The sequence below is a fragment of the Rousettus aegyptiacus genome, unplaced genomic scaffold (assembly GCF_014176215.1).
Source record: "Rousettus aegyptiacus isolate mRouAeg1 unplaced genomic scaffold, mRouAeg1.p scaffold_m13_p_8, whole genome shotgun sequence".
Classification (NCBI taxonomy): Eukaryota; Metazoa; Chordata; class Mammalia; order Chiroptera; family Pteropodidae; genus Rousettus; species Rousettus aegyptiacus.
The window spans coordinates 56,671,938-56,694,512 of record NW_023416311.1 but is presented as its reverse complement, the minus strand read 5'-3'; the positions used below and the strand labels follow the sequence as shown (position 1 = coordinate 56,694,512).

General features: G+C 37.2%; 1 long non-coding RNA gene across 1 annotated transcript; it reads right to left on the bottom strand.

The window, feature by feature from the left end:
- Positions 1 to 10,439: 10,439 nt before the first annotated feature.
- On the bottom strand, positions 10,440 to 22,196 carry LOC107520791. Its single transcript, XR_001599408.2, has 5 exons — positions 22,131 to 22,196; positions 16,978 to 17,166; positions 14,426 to 14,563; positions 12,615 to 12,761; positions 10,440 to 11,244 (listed from the first exon to the last, which is right to left on the bottom strand). It is a non-coding gene; the product is annotated as an uncharacterized LOC107520791 (long non-coding RNA).
- Between the last annotated feature and the right edge of the window lie 379 nt (positions 22,197 to 22,575).

Below are 22,575 nucleotides of genomic sequence, written 5' to 3'. Positions count from 1 at the left end.
GTAGGAGGACTTCAACTGCAAAAGAGGTGCAAACTTCCTGAGAAAAAGTGTAACCCAGTATTCAAAGTACTCTGATTGGGCTGGCTCAGGGCACATGCTACCCCACACATGCCAATGACAGTGCCAAAGGAAGATAACATGCTGATGGTGCAAGGAAATGGCAGTACGTTTAAATATTTCTGTCATTTAAGCTTCTCCAGGCAGTTTATATAGAGGATAAATAAAATAGGCTCAAAATAGCCTATCCTTTACCTTTTTACACCCCAAGAAATGTTCATTTGTTTTTAATCTTTGTTTTCTTCTCCAAATCAATTCCTTGTCTATAACAAAGTATCTCTTCTCATCCAATTCTGTGAAATCCTGAAGCATCAGAAGGATGTTTTTATAAAATGGTTCCATTTACAAGTAATTCTATAGCAAAGCCCCTGAGGGTCATGATGCAGCAAAGTTTTAGTACAATATTCTCTTGGATGTAATAATTCAGCCATTGTAGCTCATATTATAGGATCCTTGGTTTAATGAGAGTTTTGCTGCAAGGCATCCAAAATCCATCCAGCACACTTAAGAAAATCAGGTAAAACAGGTGTTTCCTCAATTAACAATTTAGAGTTTTGTTACATGAAAAATAAGCAAACCAAAATAGAAGGTAATGTTCCTACCAAAACATACCAGTACTCTACATTTCCTGTTTTCCCAAAGACTTTGAATGTATCATTTCACGTATACATTTTTAAAGTTATTAACTTGATGCATGCTTTACTAAGAAAAATACTTCAAAAATCATTATTATTCACAATAACCTCACATTAATCAGCATGTGTTTAACCAGAAAAAAAAAAAAAGCTGTCAAGCAATGAAGTATAAATTTTAACTTCTAAAGAATTAACATAAGTAATATTAATTGAAATTTCTAATTTTATGAAAAATTTTGCTTAAATGTTTAAAAATAAATAGTGCCCATGTTTACAAATATTTTTAAATACGTTTCTTAAGTTAACTCATTGGCAGTTTCTTTAAACTTTGGCAGAATCAGAACTTCTGCATCATACAAAATTTGAATCCTTTGGTCATATCCTACTTATAATTCATTGTTGATTGCTCTCAGAAGGCTAGCATCTATTCTTAAACACTAACCAAGATAATTTTCACAATGGAATAAAATGAAATTTGATTCCGTTCCCAACTCCCTAATTAATTTAAACAAGTCACTTTTTTTCTAAATTTTTCAACTATAAAAAAATCTGAAATTATTTGGAATCCTAAATTGTTTATCTGAAAACATTTCAAAATATCCTCAGAGAAGGCCTAGTGAAGAAAGATAAAAGACATAACGACAACAGTTGGAGGAAAGATGCAAGTGTATCATCATCTAGGTTTCGTTTGCCCTGGTGTCCACGTCCCCTGCCTGCTCGCTCCATCACTTCAGGAAACCAGAACTGAAAACTAAATCAAAACATTTTCACTTTCATCCTTCATACAAATCTATTAGCTTTAAAGAGAGTTTTGTTTATGGTTAGGGTGACCATATAATTTGTCTCCCAAGCCAGGACGCTTTTAAGAATAAAAAGGTCTATTATTTAGAACTAAGCCATCTCAACAGATATAAACAAACTGGGGCTGTTCTGGGCAAACTGGGACATAGGCTCAGCCTATTTACAGACATTGATAATTTGGTCTAACATAAATTAAGTTCAGAAAGAGCGGTTGTTCATATTCTACACCATATTGACGTTTTTCCTTTTATTTAAAATTCTAAATTCTTGTTGACATAAGGTCTCGATCCTTGCACTTGCTTTCCTTAGCTTCTTCATTAACCTGCTATAGATTCTCCCCTCTTTTTTATATACTTACCAGAGCCCTGGCAAAAAATAAATGACAAGTATAATCAAGTAGACACAAACTCTGAACAGACAACAATCATGACCAAACCATTTCTAAGCGTGTATTATAATATCATCTCCTAAAAATATGGAGATTTAAATGAGTCTGTCCAGAATGGGGTGTTGGGAATTTAAATGACATTTCCCTGAGCTAAATTTTCTCCCCCTATCATTGCTCAAAGTTACCTACTTTTCTCTTGGCCCCTGTGGATCCAGAGTTTCCTCCTCTGCGAGGCTTATAGTTGGCTATATACTTACCCCAGAGTTCTCTGATGACTGGGTTGTTGTTAAATTACATGAACGCTCCAAAGGAATCAGATCTTGGGATTGCTCCAAAGGCAGGTTATTTTCCTTTCATTCCCAATTGAGTCAGAAAAATTTATTCATTTACTAGTCAGAAAATAAACTTGATGCACGTTCCTCAGGAGATCTATGTGCTGTACCTTTTTATGGCAAAATGCCACATGTACATCAGAAAGGAATACTTTGTCATGTGGCCCACAGCCACAGCTGCTTGGGCCACAATTCACTCAGAGCTTGTAAGGTAGGCAAGGCTGAGTCCAGAAACGACTGCTGAAAACAGGCGCAGAGGGAAGTCGTGCTGCGTTTCAGGTCATGCCTTTCCTTCCAGCTTTCTTGAAGGAGTACCTTCCTGTACGCTGGGGGGCGCTGGGCTGCTGAGACTTGCTTTCCAAGACAAGAATGTGGAGAACCATAGGTGTAGACAAATCTTTCATGACATTTCCCCTGCCTGTGTACTCCAAAACCGTAATCCCTGGCTCCTCCGCCGCTGCTCCTACGGGTTTACACTACTTTCTCCCGGTGTTTCCTAATGGTTTTAACTGTGGACAACATAGTCCTCTTTTGATTAAAACTGGGTGAGGAAATGCTATTCTTTGCTCAGCCATGACCATTTTCACTGAAGAAATGGTTGGATTTCTTCAGTAGGTGATGAGCCTTCTATTGTCAAAAATAAGCAAAACAAAACAAAGAAACAAACAAAAAACACCTCACTAAACTGCTTTAGCAGCGTGGAAACTTTCCCCTCAGCAAATGGTTATCAAAATCAAGCATAAGCCTAAGTTTTTTTAAGTTTTAAAGTAGTTCCAAATATCCAACATCCCCAATGTACTTTATGCCTTGACTCGTTAATGGTCTATGAATTAGTTAAATGATAACTAAAAGAAAAACCTGGCAACTGAAGTATTAGAGGAATTAAGATTTCATTCCTCTTACTGGAAAAAAATATCACTATTATTTGAAGCTTACAAAAAAAAAAAAAGATTTTTTATGGGCATATTTTAGCCTACCACACTGTAATCAAGCATTTTTATGGGTCCCATTTATATTAATAAGGCAGTAAAGGAGGAAGCTTCAGTTAAAAAACATAAGTAGCAGAAGCCTTAGGAGCCAATGACAAGACGAAAGAGGAACCAGCGTCTCCTGATCCTGCCAGCTTCACTGCATTCATCCTGCTTCCAAATTCCATTTGCTTTTTCTGTGGTCAATTTGGGAACACCCTGACCAGTTTCAAAAAGAAGGACTTGATAGCCCATCATGTGAAAAGCTATTAACATATCCACAGTTGGCCCTGAGATATGCTTTCAAGAATTTAGAAGATTTGCCAACCCCCATTTGAATTTTTCTTCAGAGAAGTGCACTTTTATGAGCACCCTCCTCCCTGTTATGGATAAAAATGGTCTCAATATTCTCATGGGAAAAAAAAAATAAAGAAAGAGCATTCTCAAGAGTCTCTGTAGATAGAGAAATAGAGTTTCAGGCCAAGAATAAAAACGGAGAAAGTCTGAAATGTTTAATGTTTCTGATTAAACCTTCAGTGGTATATTTCTCTCAGACAAAGCATTCGTCATAAGTAGCTTGTCTGCCTGAGTATGATTTATGTGGCTGGACTGAAATTGGCTGAATAATTTATGCTATTTATTGTTTGGGAAAGTTTCTTTCTTTTTTTCTTTTAATAAATAAATAAATAATGCTGTGTTAAGAGAAGAGGGAAATAGTGGCTAGTGTCAGTAGTGTGAGGAGGGAAAAAGTTATTTCTTTCCATGTTGAAAGCTAATAAAGTGTATCTAAGAGGAATGGTCTTCACATAGAAGGGCAGGACTCTAATAGGTGAATATTGTCAGCATTTTCAATGAAACCAATTGGCTAAGAGAAGCTGTCAAATAGGTGTGAAATGAGGTAAAATTACGAGCGATACACTTTCTTTTAAGGTACTTTGCTTTGTTCCTTACAGTGCCTTGCAGCAAAAATTTTAATTTAAATACTGAAAATGGAATGCAGTTCTATTGATTTAAATTTGCTAAGAAAGGCTTGGACTCTATTTCCTGTTTCCTGCATCAGTACAGAATGTGTGTGTCTGTGTATGTGCTTGCATGTGAGTGCCGTCAGCTTTTCTGCTATTTATGAGTGAGTCACAGTTTATTAGACCCTACCACAACATATATTAGCATAAAACACATAACCTGAATTGTCAGTTTATAAAATTTTCAGAATGTATGATTATAGTTCTGTTCTTACTGTAAATTTTTACATGGCTCCGATGATTTATCCTACCTGCCAAAACACTGGGCTCATATTAGACCTTGGTTGTTTTTGTCAGGCTTTTTTTCTTTCTTTCTTTTTGGTTACCATTTTATCACATAAATTTTATTCCTGGAACCTGTTCCAAAGACAGAGTTATAGACAAAAGAATGGATGGATGAGTGTGCAGAAATGCATGTGGCTCAGTTCGACTGAAACAGTTTCATAGATAACTTACTGTAAGCTATGACTAAAAATATTTGAAATGTTTACAGGCTGTATAATATATATGTTTGACATATTAAAGGAGACTTCTATCAGCTGTTCAGTAACCATTCCAGAAAAACGCCTTAAAAGAACTCAAGCAAAATCACAGCCCCTCATCTGCAGTGCTGTTTCTAATTTGAAGGCAAATTCATCTCTGACATACAGCAGATTCTGTGCAGGTGGAAGCAAGCCCCTCTCTGCTCCTCTCTCTGCCAGTCAAATTATGTCATCAGTGAAGGATCACTGGTTTTTAATGATACGGTGGCCTCCATACTGAGAAGCAGTCCTAGCAGAGCAGTATGCATAGCCAATAAAATGGCTGTCACCAAATTACAATTGACACTTAACATCACTAAATCTGCAGTGTAATTCCTTGTGACAGTTGTGTAGGTATATTAGAAGAAAATAATTTACTTCAAACCCAGCATGTTAGACACATTTTCCTGAGCGTAATTCATGTCACATTTACAGTAGCCAAGGCAAGCAGTCTCGAGGCAACCTTAATCTGGGAAGAGATCATAGATACTAACATGTTCATTGAAGTATGATTATTTATGCATGCAATAAACAAAGCTCGAGCAGTTGTTCATTGTAGGTTTTAATTGTTATTGGGGGTTTTAATTGTTATTGGGTTTTAAATGAATATTAGCCTCTTTTGCTGTAGGGAATAAGAAAAACTATAAAAAAGCAAAGCCACATTTTATATGGAAAACAGGCATCGACTAAAAAGTCTAAATTTTTTTTCCCAAGATTAGATGGACATTCGTGTGACCCTCACCCTACTTCAGGTCTAGATTGTGTTTGGACTTGAAACTCTATGCCAGTTGCCACATAATAAAAGCATTACAAGTGCAACTTCCAAAATGCATGTAAACTAAAACACCACGAACAGTATTTCTCTTATCTCAGAGTAATAACACTGGAGAACAAAGGTTTGGGGAGCAGACAGTCTCTTCTGGAATACTATTTTGATACATTCATCCTGAGCAGATCTGTAGAAAGTCCCTTCTCTGGCCTTATAAGCATACATAAATATGTGACAGAGTTAAAGGTCTCCACTCTTCAGAATGAAGTGGTTTGAATGTCTGGCGAAATGGGACTGCAAAAAATTCATTCCAACTTTGTCTCTAGGCAATTCACCTTTGGCCCAGTGATGATATGAGTCTTTCTGCTGATGGGGGAGATATAATAAGTCAGGCCAGGCAGTCTCAAGAAGGCAGGGGCCTATTTGTTAGCAGAATGAGGCAGGTGTACTATTCTAGGGGAGATTAGCTCATCCCAGCATGATAATTACCTCACAGGAAATCCTCAAGGTGACACATCAAATGCAGGAGCTGCACATCCAGTCCTGGAAATGGGCATGCCTGTATCATTAAATAGTCTTAATTTAGAAACTCCAAATTTAAAAACACAAATCAGTGAGTGATAATTTCCCTGTCCTTTCATTAAGATATTAAAACATCTCCAGCAAGTGCGTGCTCACTGAAGAATGATAGCTAGATAACAGATCAGATGCCACGCAGAGGAATTATCCTTCATCCATGTTCACTAGTTGATTTTCTTATCTGAGTAGGAAACTGCAAACAAGAAGAGAGCTCACTTTCAGCTCACTGAAGTCCTTTTGATGGTTTGTGCCATTTGCTGAATCTTACCTTTTGGAAAATAATTTGAATGAGTTGTGTATTTTCCAAAACAGAATCACAGCTTTACAGATATGCCACCAAAGAGCAAAAAGGGAAAATAGCACTTGGGGTTATTTGGATATTTTAACATAAAGTTTGAGAACACACATTGTTCTTACTTCTCCATCCTGACTTTCGGGTGGCAGCCTTGACAGCGTCCCAGCCTGCCGAATGCCTTAGCCGTGCTAAGCAGAGCCGTGTCACTGTACAAGCCGCAGGCAAAAGCTAGAACCTCTTTGGTTTTCTAGGTCAGTGAAGATGACCTGAGAAATTCTTCAGCGTCACTTGTCCCTTAAGCACACTCCTGAGAGCAAGAAGCTGGGGAGGCGGCGGGCCAACTGCATGACCACAGCTGCCAGGCTTATCAGGTGGGCACCAGGCTGTGGGGGGTGCACAAGAGAAGTGGCAAAAATAGAAGCAGGAAGCAGGATAATATGATTAGAAGCCATGGAGTGTCCCCATTTCAGTTATAGGTATAGCAAGCAAAAAAGGATTACGTTTTTAAGGATTTCTTAGTTAGAAGCAGGAACTTATCAGAGCTTTATCGGAAATCAAAGTTTTGAGCAGGCATTCTTAAGGATGCATAATGAGAATGTATTTTGTGAATAAAATCAGAATTGGGAACACAAATATTAACATAACAGTCTTGATAAAGATCAAGATTAAAAGGTATTTATCAGTAATAAATGATTTGCATTTTATATTTAGTGCTTTTCCATGGGAAGAATCAATCTATTTTATACTCTGAAGCAGCATGAAATTTATTATTCATTGAGGACAGAAGAAATCTTGTTACTCTCTCATATTGTTTAAGGTCCGTTCCATGATATAGATAGACAACGTGATAACCCTCAGAATGGCGTTTTACATAGAGTGATTTTGGACCACCTGCATGGTGCATCCTTATTTAAAAACACCCCCTCTCCAAAGACTCATGCTAACTTAGGATCCCCTGCCAAGACAATTAGGATTCCCCAGAGCCTCTAGTCCTGTAGCATCCACCCCCTTATTGTTAGAATCCCTGCACCAGTTCTATCACTGTGCCTCACATTACCCAGAGCAAGAAAAGAAATCAAATAAATACAATACTTCCTTCTGTAGGAGAACCCATCTATAGAAATTGTGCACGAACTATTCACTCATCAATGATGGCAGAAAGCAGCATGAAATCCTGGACATACTTATCAGAAAGTAATAATCTTTATTTTGAAAATATTACACTTGTGTTATTATTAGATGATCCTGACATAGAAAAATACCTTCACACAGAAGGAGTAAGTTAACTGAGGGCAGGTGGTATCTAACCTCTTAGTGTTCTGATCCTTCCAAACTAGGTCATATGACTCCCATTGCCAAAACAAGTCTAATTTGCCAGTTGCCTCTTTATTAGGAACAGCTGATTGCAAGAAAATATTTTTCAAAATATCAAAGTTAGAATAATTTTGTTAAAAAAGACTTTAAAGGTTTCTTTTGGAAATAGTCTGCTTTACAGAAAGTTTTTGTCCTCTATAGGAAAGAGTTGAATATAAACACACACCCATGCACAGGCGTGCACACACACACACACACACACACACCTCACAATCACACACACAAATACACCCTCAGCCATTTTATTCTTTACCCAACACATTTCCCCCCACACAAAGACACTCTCTTAGAAATTATGGTTCTATTCTCAGGCCTTGTTAAGACTCTTCTATCACACTAACTGTCTCAATTTTTAAAATGAACACGTCTTTCTGAAATTACATGTCGAATATCAAACAAAGACCATTTTAATGTTTTCAAGGCCAGACCAATATCATGGATAAGTCTGAAAAGGATGAAAGTCAAATTATGAACTGTGTATGGCTTTGATAACCAAATAATTTCAGTGATTAAGACAGAAGTATGCTCTGGAATCACATTTGCACGATGATAAGGAGCAGCACTTATTTTGGGGGTTCTTTTCCATTGACATAAGACATCAGAAAAAGAAAAGAGAAAATGCTTATTATAGAAACAATTCTTCATTAGCTCCTACACACATAAGAGTAATTTTTCAAATGGGAAGAATAGAGGGAAGTTCCAATTCCACATGAAAATGCTATTCTGTATCTTTTGAGGTCTCAATTATATTACAAATTAAATCTTAATTTATACCACTGATAGAAACATAAGGCATCAATTAATCTTTAACACATTATATTTCTGTTTCAATAGGGAAAAGAAAAAAAATTATTTTCTCTACATGTCTGGATATTTTAACTTTATAAAATGATCATATAAATAATAGATAAATTATCCCCTTTCATGCCAAAGCTCTATTAGTAAAGTGGGCAATATTTCATTAACATCTACATTTTCCTATTTATCCTATATTATATAGTATGTAATTTTTATTCAAACAAGTTACAGAATGAAGAGGTCTGCATTTGTAGCATTGTTACATTTAATTTTACTGAAAAACATAATATTTGAAACCAATTTAGTTTATTTTTTTTAAAGACAGCAAAAAATACATTTAGAAAACCACAAACTCCACATCATATGTTATCAGGGAAGTGAAAATCAAAACAATGAGATACCACTACACACCTATTAGAATGGCCAAAATCCAGAACACTGACAACGACAAATCCTGGTGAGGATATGGAACAACAAAAGCTCCCATTCAATGCTGATGGGAATACAAAATGATGCAGCTGCTATGGAATACAGTTTGGTGGTTTCCTACACAACTAAACATACTCTTAATATACAATCAAACAATCACACTTCTTGATATTTAGCCAAAGGAGTTGAAAACTTATGTTTACACAAAAACCTGCAAACAGATGTTCATAGAAGTTTTATTCATAATTGTCAAAACTTAGAAGTAACAAAGATGTCCTTCGGTAGGTGAATAAATAAATAAATTTTGGTGCATCCAGATAATGGACTATTTATTCAGCACTAAAAAGAAATAAGCTATTAAGCCATGAAAAGATATTGAGCAAACTTAAGTGCATATTACTAACCGAAGGAAGCCAATCTTAAAAGTCTTCATACTCTTTGATTCCAACTATGCGACATTCTGGAAAAGGCAAAACTATGGACACATTAAAAAGATCAATGCTTCTCTGGGGTTGAGGAAGGGTTAAGATAATGAGGCAAAGCAAAGAAGATTTTTAGGGCAGTGAAAATATTCTATATGATACTATAATGATAAATACTTGTTATTATACATTTGCCTAAACTCATAAAACATACAAAACCGAGAACCTTAATGTAAACTATGGACTTTGGGTGGTTATGTGTCAATGTAGGTTCATGAATTGTAATAAATGTACCACCTAATGAGGGATACTGATAATGGGGGAGGTCGTGCATGTATAGGGATGGGAGGGTCTATGGGAAATCTCTGTACCTTCTACTCAGTTTTGCTGAGAACCTAAAACTGCTTTTAAAAAATCTTTTTCAAAAACCATTCAACATTTATTCTTGATATAAGCATACAGATACAGTTTCTTGAATAGTTAAAAATACTCAACAGAAGATTAAATTTGTCCAAGTCAGTCAAGTTAGAAAATTCTAGATTTTGCCAGAAATTAACTTTACATGATTATAAATAAGCATTTTTGAAGTTTACATCATCCTTACATAAGCTTTTAAGATTAAAGTTCTGGTTGTCTACTGCTATATAAAACTTTCTCTAAAACTTGCTTATTATTTTATAATTTTTCATTATTTTATGAGTCAGAAATTAGAGCAGGACTCAAGCTGCACAGTTCTTCTGCTTCACATGGTATCAACTGGTGATTTGGTAATATTCAGCTAAAGGTCACCCCGATGTCGATTTCTCACTCACATACTTAGAACCTGGGGTAGGATAGCTGACACAGGATTGGTCTCTCTCCCGGCTGCCTCTCCGCATGGCTAGCTGTGCTTCCACTCAGCAAGGCAATCTTGAGGTAGTCATATTTCTTACACAGTCAGTCAGGGCTCTAGGAGTGAGTGTTCCAAGAGACAGTCAGTAGACCCTTCTAGCCACTTCAGGTCTAGACCCAGAAACAGGCAGAGCATTATATCCATTATAATCCAACGGTCAAAACAATCATAGACCTCACCCAGATGCAGGATTAGGAAACACAGACTTACCTCTTAATAGGAAAAATGTCTACAGTTTTTGTGGCCATCCTCAATATGCTACAAAAGAATGTCTTATTGTAGAATTGTATGTTAAAAAAAAAATCCTACAAAAAAAATATATATATACTTCCCTCAATTTCCTTACTGGGAACCCCCAGTTTTCAGGACCAATTTCAGTGTTCCCATTTAAATAGAGAATAACCAACAAAGAAAGTAGAAAGAAGTCTAACTATAGAAACAAGCTATTATCAAATGGAGTACATAGCTTCCTATGCCCAATCTAAGAGTAAGCCCAACAGAAAAAGGTAAAGACCCTTCTACCTAGTGTGAGTTAGCATTAGTCACCCTAATGAAAAAAACCTATTGCAAATGGCCATAACCAACCCTTCATAATAGTTCAGAGTCCGTTGCTATTTACAGATCAGTGTTCTTCAGAATATGGGCAGTTCTTAATAGGTTTCAAAAGATATTTCTAGCAATGGCATCTGCATCTACAGGCACATGCCCTCAAAATATTAATAAGCCATCAAGTTTTCTACCCGTTATTAAGAATGACCTCTCCTTACTCTCCAGCAACAACTATTTCGTCAAGTCTCTTCTATTACCTACAATTTGCACTCCTGATGCCCAACTGAGAAATATGGACATTACCTGAATAGGCAATAGAAAGACAATAAAGAATTTTGCATGAGGATGAAGAAGGACCAAAGTTAATCCACTCCCAGGGGATTCTGGTGGACAGGTTCAGCTAGTCATTTTTGCTGAGGAAAGAAGAAAGAAGGGTTAGAATCCCAAATCCTATACCCCGAATCTCATAATGCCACCTAATGTTGAACAAAATTTAAGAGCAGAAAACATTAGAGATCAATGTCCACTTTATTGGGTTTTGGTTCCAAATTCCAATCTGACCTCATATCCTGGTAAACTAGGCTTGGTCATATATAAACTGGGAGGTTTCCTTTTATTCTTTACCAAAAAGGCCTGTTATGGGACCCAGTAGGGGCCTTCCAAACCATCTTCCAGTGGGACTGGAGCTAGGTCTCCAACCTCTGAGTGTGTGAGTCCTCTGACTCAAAGAGGAGGCACAAAAATGAGAGAATGCTTTTTCCACAAACCTAGTGAAGAACCTGCTCCAATTAAGAATTCATTCTGTGTGCCCTGTGTCTAACAGGACTTCTCAGGGTAAGGTATTTCCCTGGACAGATAGGATTTTGGGTATCACACCAGCCAGAGGAAAGAGAGTAATAGCATCACACACAAACAAACAATAGGTGAATAGGGGGATTCCCTAGAGTAAGATCCCCCTGTATTTTCTGAATCCTGACTCCTTTTCCTAGGATTATTTAATCTCTTAAACACACATAGATATTTTAAATAATTTTTGTGTACCATCTAATAAAAAGTTATGTAAGTTATGTGTTATATAGTTCATTTAATAAGTTATTTAAAGATATTTTGTATTAAGAAATTTAATTTGTTTTATATTTAACAAGAAATTCATATTATTTAAGTAAATCAATTTATGTAATAAAACATATGCTATTCTTGTCTTACACAATTTAAAAGTAGCATGTTTTTGTTTAAATATATTAAAAAGTAGATGTAAATTAAACTATACTGCAACAGCCTGTTGTAGATGCAGTCAACTAGAAAGCTATTATTTTCTCTTTTTAACATTAATTTTTGAAATACGAGACTCATTTTGGTTCCTATACAAGAATTTGATCAGATGAATGCAGCATACACAACTGCTGAAGAGTGTCGAGGAAACTTTGGAGAATTGTTATGTCTGTCCTTAAACTTATTGCCTTTCAGTATCACTGTTGTGAATTTCTTATCCTTATACAACGGTCCTTTATAGGTGTAAATTAAATAATGCATGACTGAGACAATAAAACTGGATAGTATCTAACCTCTACAACAGTTAGCAATATCGAGCTGAGATAAATCCCCTGAGGAGCCAGCTGAGTCATGAGAATACTCATCTCTACATCCTTACCCAAATTAAATTAAATCAGAGATGCCATGACTACCTAGAACATTGGTTCTCAAGTGTGTCTCCTGGACCAGGAGCATTAGCAACCTCTGTGAACCTAGAAATGCAAATCCTTAGATATCACCCCAGACTTACTGAATCAGGGACTCTGCGATGAGGCCCAGGAATCCGTGTTCCAACAAGCCTTCCGACTTTTGGATGCACATTGAAATTTAACTCTGACCTAGAACAAGTTGAAATACCACACACTCCTCCACGCAGCATCCTTTGGGAAAATTGGCCCTGCAGGAATGAGAAGCACAAACCTCTCAAGCAGGCAGGCAGGCAGCCCACAGAAGCCCAGGCAAAAGATATCATCCAGTTCAGGTTGCATTATTAATAAGGCAGAAACATTCTAAGGGTGGAAATGCTCTCTTCAGAAAGAGAAGAATTGAAAGAAAACTTTGGTTACATCTCACACTTGCGGCATAATTTTGAGAGAAAATCGACTTTGGAGTCTGACCAGGCTGAATTGAAATGCTGGCCCTGCTACTTGCCGGCAGCATGACTGGCTGTAGGAGGGAAACTGAACAACTCTACGTCTGTAAAATGGAAAGAATAAATCTGTCCTCGTGGGATTGTGGTGAGATTTTATTACACGTCATATGTAGAGGTAAGCCCAGCACAGGAGAATTTCTTTATTTAAATAGTAGGATGGTGGGATAATTAACCAAGAAATTATTTTGGTTTTGTTCTTCCTTTATTTTTTCCTACTCCTCCCTCCTGGCACTTCTAGCCAGGGGCCAGGTTTTGTGCTCTCCTGGCTCTGGGATGGTTTGCGGCGGAGCAGAAAGCTCAAGCTGTAAAAGGCTGTTGCCGTCATCAAAGAGATTGTGCCAGGTGTCCTTGAGGGTGAGGAGAGAGAAGGGAGTAGCTCTGAGATTTCCTCGTGTCCTGAGAGAAGGGCAGAGCCTGTGAGAGTCTGTGGGGAGTGGGCTCCATACACTGGCAGTGGGAGCAGAAAGTGATCAGGGAGCGAGGGCTCTGTGTGGCTTGTAGGACTGGACTACAAATACTGGGCTTCGCAAAGGTTCCTGGCACAGAAGCAAAGCAGCAAAACAACCTGACCCGAAATAAATATCCAGACTAAGAGAATGGGTATCCAAATGTAATTATTATCTCAGCTCATCCTACATGGGCAAAGAGTATGCAGTGCTTCTCTGTAAGTCCCCTGGGCCTTTGCACAGGGGAGGAAGGAGAGAGGATCCTAAATCTAACTGAACCTCCTATTAGGCCCACAAGATGGTTTGGGCATGGGTTGTAGTTGGCTCAAAGCAATATTTAAATGTGATGTTTCTAGTACATCTGAGTTTGTGGACCGATAATCACACCCTCTCCTATGTTCGTTATTAATAGCCACTTTACCTTCAGATTTATACAGATATATTCTATTTAGTTAGTAAAAGTGAAGGCCTTTTCATGGACAGGAGCATGGGAGGGTGCCAGTATCCCCTTTTTATCCTTAGGAAAGAAGGTGACAGGGTGGGTATCTACAGAAAATTTACCAAATTCTTATATATACAGGTTTTAGTGAGTGGTAAGTAGTGACTTTTCAAACCTCATTTGAATCTACATTTGTAAAAGAACATTCTGAGGCTTAAAATTCCTTCTTACAATTAAATTATTCCTCTTTTCTTATAAAATTCTTTGTATACAAAAATGGCTCATTGAACTAGGTTCTCTCATGATATATGGATGTGGCTACAAAGCCTAATAGGGAGTTAGTAGGCCCTCCTCCATGAGAGTCCCACACCAACCGAGCTGGGGTAAGAAACATGTTCCACCGTAACAACATCAGAAGAAGTCGGAAGTTCTCTGAGAATACATGTGAAAAATTGCAACTCCCATATTACTGTGTAATAGAGCCAGTAGAAACATCCCAACATACAAAGGGAAGAGAGTCTGACCTTCATTTCCATCAGATGACATCAGTGGTATGGTGGCCGATGACCTTCTAAACATGATAAAGTTTTAGAAAAATAGGCTATTTGTACACGTCGGCCATTTGAAGTCCTTTCCTCAGGAATTGTTGAACTGCTTCAAATCTAAAATTACAGTTCAAGAAAGTACAGATCAGTACTGGCAAAATATAATTAAGTAAACTGGCCAATTCAATATAATTTGCTATTATCTGACTCACAATGTGAGATATATTATCTGAGGCAATTATTTTGTGACACTGCATTTACACATATTTTTAAATTCTTGGTGGTAACTAAAAAAATGACTTAATTAGGTCAATTCTCCTTTCTTAATCTCTCAGGCAAAGCAAAACATCCTCTGTATCTACAAGGAATAATCTCGACCTTCCCATAAGAAAGAAATTAAATCTCTCTTCCCATAAGCCTGCAGAGTTTTTTCCTGTGAGAGTTTGACAGCCAACTTCCACTATGACAGATCAAGGCATCAAGCAGTGTTTGACTACTATGATTAATATTTATTGTGTCCTAGAGTTTTGCTAGCTATCATTCAGGGGCCAATGAAAGGTGTCCAAACAAGGATAAAAGTATGAAAACATAAAAGGTTCAAAAGATCCACCATAGCATGTTGGTTAATAGTAAGAGACTCTGGAAGCCAACTGCCTGCCTTGTAGCTTGGAAACTACTCTGGGTGGAGGTAAGTTAGGGTTTCTTCAAATCTTTATTTTCTTACTTTACAACTGGCATATATAATTCATAAGAAAATGAGATAAACTATCTTGTAAATGATATCTTCTATTTATGTCAGGGTCCAAGAGTTCATATAAAGTTATAACATTTGTCCAAGGAATTTAGTATGAGTAAGGTTTCCTCCATACAAGACACTGTTTGTTTGTTTCTACTTGGTATTTTAAAAATCCAAGATTGAACTAGCTTTATCATACCTTGTTAGAAAACTTTAGGCCAAGTTTCCAAAACGAAAGTTTTATTCCAATTTATTTACTGGCCACAAATTTTTACATGAAATGTCCAGGGGTTTGGAGAGGAGAAATGGATATAAAATACAATACTTGCTCTCCAGAAGCCAAATTAAGAAGACAAACAGACATAAAGTAGTTAAAAACAATTTTAAAGAATCAAATTCAGGATATGGTTCCATAGTGTAGTGGTTAGCACATCTGCTTTACACACAGAAAGTCCTGGGTTCACGCCCCGGTGGAGCCACAGTCCATGGTCTATAGCCATACCACCCTGAATAAGCCCGATGTCTGATCTCGGAAGCCTAAACAGGGTCTGCCTGGTTAGTACTTGGATGGGAGACCACCTAGGAAGACCAGGGGCTGTAGGTGTAAATAATAATAAATAAGTAAAAAAGAGAGAGAGAGAGAGCATCCAATTCAACTAACACTTAGGATCTGATTCCATGCCAGTACTTCCACATGTTACCATTTTCCATCTCATTTATTAATTTCCCCATTTTCTAAAAAAGGCAATAAAGAATCCAAAGTAAAATGACTTGCTCCAGGTCCAAAATTGGTACATATAGAAACCTATTTTGGATCCAAATGGATCTGACTCCAATCTAAGGTTTTTTCCATTCTGCCAAAGCTGCCAAGATGATCATCTAATCTAAAGACAAGATGTTCAGGAGTTCAAAGGAAAGGGGATTGAAGTTGATAAAAATGAGCAAAAAAAAAAAATCTCACAGGGAAGAGGCTGAAAGTTATTAGGATTTGGGGAGGTGAATAGGAAGAGGAAGAGCCACAGTGGAAAGCTGAGAAGTGCAACTGAGGAGAATGTGAAGACAGGCCAGACTGAGCAGCGAGGAGTCGTAGGAGTCGGGGTAAAGATGATTCCGGAATTAAGATGGAGGTAGACACTTAGGCAGCAGAGTCGAGGCACAAGATTGAGAGATCAGGAGCCTTTCCAGGCTTTTGGTAGGGAAATGGGTGTGTTACAATTATTGGTGTAGTGGCAGAATTAGAGAAAAGGAAGAGGTAGCCAGGAGAGCTCCGAGAAGGCTACTTACTGCACTAATTCAGGCAAGGTGTGACAAGTTTCTGCAGTTGCATGATGACTATGGAATAGAAAAGAGATAACATCACAGAACTTAGCTGACGAAGAATTTTAAGAACTTACTGTTTGTGAGAGCAGTAAGTTAGAAATGCCTTAGGGCCCTGAACCTGGAGAATTTCGACAGTGTGATACTGTTGATAATGGGAGATCTGAGCCAGGGAGGAAGAGAGGCACCCTGGTCTGAGAAAGACAAGGGCAAAGCCTTTTCCTTAGAAGGAGATGAACACCGCATACAGGAGACACTGGGAAACCAAACTGAATTTAATTCTAAGTCTGTTGAGTTCCATGTGACACTGGGACATACAAACACCAATGTGCTGTGCAAAGTTGTGCATAGGACTAAAACTCTGGTCAGCAGTTAGGATGAAACTATGAATGCAAAAATCATCAATACACACAAAAAAAAGAGTGTGGAAAGTGAGTAATTTGACTAAGTAGCATAAATGACCACTGAGATGTTCTACCTTGTCCATGAGCACCAAGAGGAATTTCCATTTGTTCATCTCTTGTTCTCTTTCTTAGTAAACACCACGAAATGTTCAGCATCTGACTTCTGAAGAGCAGGCAGGAGGTAAGGGGTATTCTCACTATCCACGAATTTGCTTTCCATTTTCTGGGAAGAGTAGCCACTGTTTATTCCCCTGTGGAAACCCCTGGAAAAGGAACACATGAGAGAATTCAAATGTGCTAAGAAATTTGAAATGCTAAAAATGGCACTTTAGCATTGACTGGATAAGAATTACAATGTTCCTGCCAGCTCAGATACAGGCAATTTTAATTACCAAGATAAATGAAATTTAAAACTTTTCTTGCATACCTAAAGTCAGAACATAAACTACTCTCTTAAGTATTATAAAATGTCTTTTTCTAAATTGGACAAATTATAGTATCACAGAACTGTAAGTGCCGACAGGGAGTATCAAAGAGACCTAGGCCAGCTCCCTTGGATGACAATATCAGGAGGTGTTCACTAAGCCACTGATGGATGACAGCTGGGCTACATGATTACTTAGACATACATCTTGTCATCAGTCCTCAAATATCACCCAAGAACCTTTTTCAGTCTGCGAAGTGACCACAATCAGTATTTTGGATTATCATAGATGACAGTAGTGTCCAGTTCTAACATTAACCTAACGAAGGGCAAAAACGGAATTCTGTAAAGTTCTATCTCACTGGGAAAGTTTTCTATAGAAAATGCAAATCTGTCCTTCTAGGTTCATAGGAGAATCAGAGGTAGTCAGGGCAACTGAACTACAGGGAATCCCATTCCTCTTTCCCTCACATCTGGTATGGATTTATAAAGATGCAAAAAAAAAAAAAAAAAAAAAAAAAGGAATCATTTAAATTAGGCATGTGGATTTGTGCCTTGACCTTGTTAAGTGAAAAGTAGGTGTTACTCCCATGAATTTCTATGAAATTGGTAGTAAATGTGTAAAAGTCAAGACCCCCCTATAGAATATTAAGAAGCCATATGTTTAAAAGAGTAGAGACACCCAATTCTAGTACACTAAGGCATGGAACATACAGATACAACTTGGATGATTTATTGCAGATTTGAACTTGGGCTTTTCTTTTTTTTTTTTTTATGATGTAGTAAAAACATAAGAAAAAAGGTAGAAAATAAGTGAGGGTACGATTAAGGGAGAGCTTCATTGTTAAATATTCTATGACCAGATCCCCTAGTTACAGATTTCCAAGACTAGACTTTTATAAATTACAAATTGTGAATGCAGTACAAAGGAGATGAGATATGAAGAATAAATGCTTTCCTTAAGAAGTTTGCCATGAAGTTTGAGAAATTTTGTGACCTTTTTATCCTAGAAAAAAACGGTTTTATTCACTCAAACTTTAAAATTTCAAATTAAACTGTTAGACTTTTTAAAATAAAGTTTCTTGCCATCCTCTTCAGCTTGGTAATTTAATATTTTGCCCCATTCTCATTTTTGGCCAATCTAGCTCTTTGTTTCCACCTTGGATCAGGACTTTGTATAATATAGAGAGTGCCTGGAATTGTTTGGTCTTTGACCTCCAGTTCCAGATAGTTTTATGCAGAAAAACCCCATGATTATTGCTTTCACCTTCTGCAGCCTCCCTTCTTCTCCTTGAAGAGTACAGGTTCACAGCCAGGGCTTGGCTCTTATTACAGGTTTTAGGTTGAAGTCTATACAGTGAAAAGAACTCTGTTTTTATTTCTTTGGAATTATTGGCTTTCAAAGCTTTTGAATTCCCTGCAGATAATTACTGTTTTGGCCCATGATTTCTCTGATATTTGATGCCTCTGGGTGGAATAAATTACCTATCTAACAAGGAGGGTTAATTGGTGGTTGTGAGCCAATGGATGTGCCCCTTATATTCTTTTTTTAAGTGCCCTGCATACTCTGACCATCTGAAACAACTTTTTGTTCTAACCCATCTCCTCCAGTACAGCTTATGGTTTAAATTGTCGACTACTGAAAACTAAAGAGATAAGGACACATTTTGGTAGTTTCATGTGTTACAATGTTGAAAGTTCTCCTGGTTCCGTGACATTTGTATCCCTCCGTTTCGAATATTATGCATAAGAATTATGTAAGCCTAAAATGCCTACTCCCACATCCAATCTCATAAAACTTACCAGAATTCAAACTTAAAGTAAAGTTTCCACAAAGTTAACTCTATGAGCATTCAGCCTCCCTTAGCCATTCCACAAATTCTTCTTAGAGAAATTATGCTTTTTTGTGTGTTAGTATTTGTCTTATTAAATCCATGAAGCTAAAAATGCCTTAACGAAGTAAAACATTATCACCAACTTTCACAGTAAATTGTTTTGTGTGAATGAAAGCTTTTTAAAAGTGTAACTCTCGGCAAAATTACCCAAAAGTAGTTTAGTAAACGCCATGAGACATAACATCTGCATCTCAAAAATGCATTCTGTATGCTGCAGGAAAATTGCAGTAGCGAAGCAATTTTCTAATATTTACATATTTATAACAAGTGCCTGTCAATGCGAAGGCTAAGCTAACCTGTAATACTTTCATGTTACGTAAAATGAAAAATGCCTCATGCTTGGGTGTTCTAATAACCATGATATTATTTTAACAATTACACTATTTAATACCTTGGATTAGTCTCTCTGATAGTGCTATTAGCTGTCACTATCCTCGATAATAGGTGGCTTCATCTTTGTTATGACATGATCTTTCCTACTGTTTGTTGACCTTTCAATACAAGGGGGAGGGGACGTTCCCAGCCCCCCAAACCTTTAAGCAGCTACTGTAAAGCTGCAGTTTAATTCTCAGCTGGAATGTTTAGAAACCCATGGTGCTAAATACCTCAGTGGACTGCTTAAACACCAACAACAGCCTTATGGGGCCTTAGCAGAACTTAAACACATCTTTTTTTGTTGAGAATATTGCATTCTGCCACAATTCTGTGGGCTAACCCTGGGCTCACATTAAATATACCAGCCTCATTGAAGCTTACTGAATTGAGTTGAGTTGCTCTTTGTTTTATTCTCTCATGGCTTCACCCCCAACCGGGACTGGGCAGCCTTTCTTCCAGTGGAGCGTGCTTTAAAGTAACCCAAAGAAGAGAAGGAGGGGGTTGCGGGGTGAAAAACCAAAAGGTGCAGCTAAGGCCCATAATTAGTCTTGATCCTCCAAGTCTAAAATATTTTAACGCCAGGTTTCTGATTGCAGTACAGGCAAAGTGGATTTGGGAATGCAGAAAAGTAATTAGGTCTGTGCATTGAAGTGTGGAGAACATTTAAAAGTGAATGGGTGGTTACTACATTCTTGGCAGGCTGTTTTTTATCTTTTCATGCTCTGCTGTTGTTAGAGGTGATGGGTTTATTGCAGTTTTTGCACTCTGGAGGTGGCTGTGTTTTTCTTAACCTAGCCTTTTGCTCTCCATCACAAAAATGAATCTTCATGGTGTGAGGAAGAATGAGGGAGATTTTTAAAAAGTAAGAACAAGGCACATTGGCCAAATATTATGCAGTGAAGCAGAATAAGTTGAGAATAAACCTCAATGCCGCAACAGGTCACTTATAAAGATTCTGGGTTTAATTAATGACTCACTGAGCCTAGGACCAACTGGAGACAATGGTCACCCCAAGGAGAAAGAAAACAAAACATGTTATTCTCTAACCATGTTCACAGAGCCATCAAAACTATCAGGAGAGAGGCTGACATCATTATGTCACTCTTAGTCCTAGTATAGAAGGTACAGACCATAAGTGTCTGAGTAGGCAAAAATGCATGTTTTTGATTACTTCAATTTGCTCAGATCATATGTCCCTTCAGCCTAGATCTTCATGCTGTCAAGTTATCATCAGTGCTGGCTCAAAAGTCACCGAAAATGTATGTGCTTTTTTTATAATAGTTGCATTTGGGGGGTGTTGCAGTAAGAATTAATAAAATTTAAGTAGGATCCTTTTGATTTCCACAATTTTTTTTTTTTTTTTTTTTTTTTTAGCTTAAAGAGCTGGTTTTTTTCTTTAACAATATAGACCTACACATGGAAAAATTGTGTGAGGCAACTCAGTCTTTCTAAAAGCACTTAATGAGATCTACTGAATTTGAAAAAGCAGAATCAAATCTAGCTAATGGAGAACCAAATGAAACGAAAGGTAGGTTTTGGGGGTTCGTTGCTGTTGCTGTTGTTGTTATTGATGTTTGGAATTTTTCTGTTGCTTTTGTGTTTGTTTTTATTTTAGAAATGTGCCTTAGAAAGGCCTCTACCAAAGACCACTGATCAGTATGTTTATGTCCTCGGCAACTACTTCAGCACACTTAAAGTTTAGACAAATGAGTTCCTTCCTTTCTAACACTTTTTTAGTGTTGTATTCAGTATCTTAATTGCTATTCTACATTATCTAGCCTGTTGTATGAGAAGTATATTTTCTTAGCCACATACAGCTCTTAACTTACTGCATTTATCTCTTTTTCTAGTGAACAAGAATGAGCACTTTACTATTTGACATATTATCACTTTCTCCCTGGCTAGACTCAAAGAAGTTCTCTCACCTCAAGTTTTCCCATTAAGAGAATAATACAGCAGTGATATTGTTTAGCAATTTTATCTTTTATGTTTTCCAGAAGACAGAAATAAAAGATATGCTCTGATGCCATTATAAATAAGATTAACATCTTTACCATACCCTGTGTATAAAAGAAAACTTGGAAACAGCATAAGTGCCTAGCAATCATGGATGAGTGAAATAAACGATGATACATTCATCCAATGAAATCCTATGCAACCATCAGGAATGATGCTGGGGAAGGCTATTTAATGACCAGAGAAGGTTTTCAAAATAGGTTTACATTTAAAAAGCAGATTTCAAGGCAATGTGCATAGTATAATTCTGTGTGTGTGTATAAAATATGTAGTAATTATATACTTAAATATATAATCATTGTAAAAAAAAAAAAAAGCAAGCTCACTTTTAAGGAAAAAAAATACACCAAAATGTTAATAAAGGTTACCCCTAAGTAGTGACACTCAGAGTGGTTTTATTTTCTTCTCCCTTTTTATCTGTATTTTCTAAAGTTCATTTAATGAACTTATAATAGGACAAGATAGTTTTGTAACAAAGAAACTATTAATAAAAATTATTTAAATAGAAATAGCTTACCAAAGTATGATATTTAATTCTTCAGGCGTACTTTCAAAAGTACTCTTTACGATCTGTCTCTCGGAGTGCCAAAGGCAAAAAATTAAAAAGTTTTTCTCCTGCCCACATCCCATATTTATCGTTGTCTGCGAGCCTCACACAGGATTTCCTGAAAGCCTCTCTCCAGTTACCTAACAGGCAGCATTCCGCAATTAAACTGTGTTTTACATTTTAAAAAACCAGTGAGAAAACATACCCCTCCCACCCACCCAGTCTTTCTGCCTTAAGGCAGCAACTAATCAGGGCTAGACCTCACTCTGACCAGGCTCTACCCAGAAGGCTAACTTCAGGTCCCTGAGCACTGGCCAGGGTCATCCCCCTCCTCCCTGAGACTAGAAAGCAGGGTCCACATTAAGACTTGGCTACTTGTGTTAAGGAAATACTCCTTCTTGGATGCCTGATGTAT